A 4522-nucleotide genomic window follows, 5' to 3' on the forward strand; every position below is an offset into this window, starting at 1 on the left:
AAAAACTAGGGCAGCGCTTGTGGCTCAGTGAGTAGGGCACCAGCCCCATATACCGAGGGTGGTGGGTTCAAACCTGGCCCTGGCCAAACTACAACAAAAAAATAGCTGGGCATTGTGGCAGGCACCTGTAGTCCCAGCTACTTGGGAGGCTGAGGCAAGAGAATCACCTAAGCCCAGGAGCTGGTGTTATGCCCAAATTGCGGGGATCCCCCACAAATCACTCCAAGATTGAGTCCGATGCAAACAGCAAGAAGTGATTTATTGCAAGCTTAAGCTTGGGCCCTCTGACCCTGACACAGCAGGAGAACAGAGAAGCCCCGACTCTAAGATGGAGGGAGAATTTAAGGGGTACAGAAAGGGAGAAGGGAGGAGTAGGGGGTTGCAGTACACTGATAAGGTCTCTGAGTGTGCAGAAGTACTTGTTCTATACTGATTAGTTCGAGGTGAGCCTTTATCACTCAGGGCAGTATTTGTCTTAGGCTGATTGGTCTAGGGGCTGCTATCGCTCTGGGCAGATGCTGTGCAAGGTGGTGAGGCATTGTCTACATTACTCAGCATTCCCGGAATGTAACTTAAGAAAACAACCAGGCTTTAAAATGGAGTTTTTAACAAAATGGAGTTAGTTTGGCCCTTACACTGGCAGTTGCTGTGAGCTGTGATGCCACAGCACCCTACTGAGGGTGACAAGGTAAGATTCTGTCTCTTAAAAAAAATAGGGTGGCGCCTGTGGCTCAAAGGAGTGTGGCACGGGCCCCATATGATGGAGGTGGCAGGTTCAAACCCAGCCCTGAGCGAAAAAAAAAAAAAAACTAGCCAGGTATCTATAGTCTAGGCTACTCAAAAGGGTGAGGCAAGAGGCCTTCATTCCTTTGAGGTAATCTGATCCTCCTCTGGTAGGATGTTAATTATGGAATCCCACCACTAACTAGACAGGTGAGGATATCATCTGTCATAGGCCAAGCAGACTCTGACCAGGGAATGTTAATGTTGACATGAGACACAGAGGAGAATGAACATGACCATCTGCTGGCAGTAGCCAAAATAGGAAGCACACAAATTCCCTGTCCTGAAATCTAGACTTTTCTGGTTGGTGCAAGATATTCTCAAGGTCCAAATGTTCATTTCCTCCTTATATACTGGTCAATAAACTTCTAATAAATGTATTGTTCATTTAGCCAAAATTTTGTTTATCTTGCAATGAAATCCTGAGTGCCATAAGAAAAGTGGTTCTTAGCCAGGCGTTGTGCCCCGTGCCTGTAATCCCAGCGACTCAGAAGGCTGAGGCAAGTTAATCAATCACTCAAGCCCAGGAGTCTGAGGTTGCTGTGAGTTATGGCACTCTACTGGGGACACAAAGTGAAACTCGGTCTTAAAAAACAGTGGTTCTGGCTCGGCACCTGTGGCTCAGGTGGCTGAGGCGCCAGCCGCATGTACCTGGGGTGGTGGGTTTGAGTCCAGCCCGGGCCCACCAAGACAATAGTGATGGCTGCGACCAAAAAGTGGCTGGGCGCTGTGGCGGGCACCTGTGGTCCCAGCTGCTTGGGAGGCTGAGGCAGGAGACTCGCTTGAGCCCGGGAGTTGGAGGTTGCTGTGAGCTATGATGCCACAGCACTCTACCCTGGGGGATAGCTTGAGGCTCTGTCTCAAAAAAAAAAAAAAAGTGGTTCTATATTATCTCAAAATGAACAAAGCTGGCTAAAGGGGGAGGGAGAGGTGTATAAAGGGAAAACCCAGGGCTGTGAGCCTTGAACAATTTACTTAATTTTCCTGAGTCTCAGTCCCTTTATCTATAAAACAAAGATAAACCCTATATCTAGTGATAAAGTCAAGGATCCTTTGGGGGCAAGAAACAGAAACCCAACTTGGAACTATCTCTTTTTTTTTTTTTTTGAGACAGAGTCTCACACTGTGGCCCTAGATAGAATGCCATGGCATCACCATAACTCACAGCAACCTCAAACTCTTGGGTTTAAGAAATTCTCTTGCCTCAGCCTCCAGAGTAGCTGGGACTACAGGCATCTGCCATGATGCCTGCCTAGTTCTATTTTTAGTAGAGAAGGATTCCCACTCTTGCTCAGGTGGGTCTCGAACCCCTGAACTCAAGCAATCTATCTACATGCCTTGGCCTCCCAAAGTGCTAGGATTATAGGTATGAGCCATCGCACCTGGTCAATTTGAACCATTTTAATCAAAACAGGAATTTTGTTGGGTTTTTTTTTTTTTTTTTTTGAGACAGAGTCTCATTATGTTGCCCTCGGTAGAGTACCATGGCATCACAACTCACAGCAACCTCAAACTCTTGGGCTTAAGCAATTCTCTTGCCTCAGCCTCCCAAGTAGCTGGTACTATAGGCACCTGTGACAACACCTGGCTATTTTTTTGTTGCAGTTGGTTAGCTAGCCTGGGCTGGGTTTGAACCCTCCACCCCTTGGTTCAAACCAAGGGTTATGTGGTTGGCACTGTAACCACTGTGATACTGGCGCTGAGCCAAAACAGGAATTTTCTAAGAGGAAGATGAAAATAGCCCAAGGAATCAAAGGAAAGACAATCAAATCTAGTAGGGCTTTTTCTCTCTGTCTTTCATCTTTGTTTCTCGTAGTATGTCAGCTTCCTTCTCTCCTACTACAGATAAGGTTAAATCACCAGCAAAGGAACCAATAAATATGAATTCATAACCACACAGCTTTATGATAACTTCATGAATCTATGTTGCAGGAAAGGGGTGCATCAAAGGCTTGGGCACTGAAGAGCCCAAGCAAGTGCATCTGAAGATAAGAGAACATAAGACTGGATTAAGTTAAAAAGCTTCTGCACAGCTCAGGATACAATCAACAAAGCAAAGAGACGACCTATAGAATGGGAGAAGATATTTTCATGCTATGAATCCAACAAAGGACTAATAACCAGAATCTACAAAGAACTAAGCAAATTAACAAGAAAAGATCAATCAATCCCATTAAAAAACTGGGCAAGAGACAGGAAGAGAAACTTTTGTTATAAGGACAATGGCCAACAAACACATAAAAAAAAGCTCATCATCCCTAATCATCAGAGAAGTGCACTCAAAACCAGTTGATTCTCACCAATCCTGGGAAGAATGGCTCATATCACAAAATACCAAAGCAGGGCGGTGCCTGTGGCTCAAAAGGGTAGGGTGCCAGCTCCATATGCAGGAGGTGGTGGGTTCAAACCCAGCCCTGGCCAAAAAAAAACAAAATACCAAAGCAAACAGGTGCTGGTGTGGATGTGGAGAGAAGAGAACGTTCATACACTGTTGGTGGGACTGCAAACTAGTACAGCCTTTGTGAAAGAAGTTTGGAGATTCCTCAAAGAACTAAAAGTAGACCTACTATTTGATCTCGTAATCCCATTACTAGGTATCTACCCCAAAGAAGAAAAGTCATTTTACCATAAGCACATTTGCACTCCAATGTTTATAGAAGCACTATTCATGACTGCAGAGATGTGGAAACAACATAAGTGTCCTTTGAATACATGAATGGATTAGTAAACTATGGTATATTTGTACTATAGTATACTGTTCATCTATAAAAAAGATGGAGATTTCAGCTCAGCGCCTATAGCTCAGTTGTTAGGGTGCTGGCCACATATACCAGAGCTGGTGGGTTTGAACTCGGCCTCGGCCTGATAAACAACAATGACAACTGCAATAAAAAAATAGCTGGGGCATTGTGGCAGGTGCCTGTAGTTCCAGCTACTTGTGAGGCTGAGACAAGAGAATCACTTAAGCTCAAGAGTTTGAGGTTGCTGTGAGCTGTGACACTACAGCACTCTACCAAGAGCAACATAGTGAGACTCTGTCTCCAAGAAATAAAAAATAAAGAAAAAGAATAATGAAAAAAATGGAATATAACCAGACTCTGAGAATTTTCACAAATCAAAGACCTGGCTTCTTTAACCAACGAAATGTATGGGAACAACAATAAAAAGATAAAGGGGAACCAATAGATTAAAAATAAAAAGAAGGGTAGTGCCCATAGCTCAGTGGGTAGGGCAATAACCACACACACTGAGGCTGGAGGGTTCAAACCCTGCCTGGGCCAGCTAAAACAATGACATCTGCTAAAAAAAAAGGAAAAAAGAAGTCAGGGCTGGTGCCTGTGGCTCAGTGAGTAGGGCACTGGCCCCATATACTGAGGGTGGTGGGTTCAAACCTAGCCCTGGCAACAGAAAAACTGCAACAGAAAAATAGCTGGCCATTGTGGCAGGCACCTGTAGTCCCACCTACTCAGGAGGCTGAAGTAAGAGAATTACCTAAGCCCAGGAGCTGGAGGTTGCTGTGAGCTTTGACGTCATGGCCCTCTACTGAGGGCAATAAAGTGAAACTCTGTCTCTAAAAAAAAATAGGCGTTGTGGTGGGCACCTGTAGTCCCAGCTACTTGGGAGGCTGAAGCAAGAGAATCACTTAAGCCCAAGAGTTCGAGGTTGCTGGGAGCTGTGATGCTACGGCACTCTACCAAGGGTAACAAAGTGAGACTCTTTCTCAAAGAAAAAAAAAAAA

The sequence above is a fragment of the Otolemur garnettii genome, unplaced genomic scaffold, assembly GCF_000181295.1.
Source record: "Otolemur garnettii isolate 467f Iridium unplaced genomic scaffold, OtoGar3 scaffold00003, whole genome shotgun sequence".
Classification (NCBI taxonomy): Eukaryota; Metazoa; Chordata; class Mammalia; order Primates; family Galagidae; genus Otolemur; species Otolemur garnettii.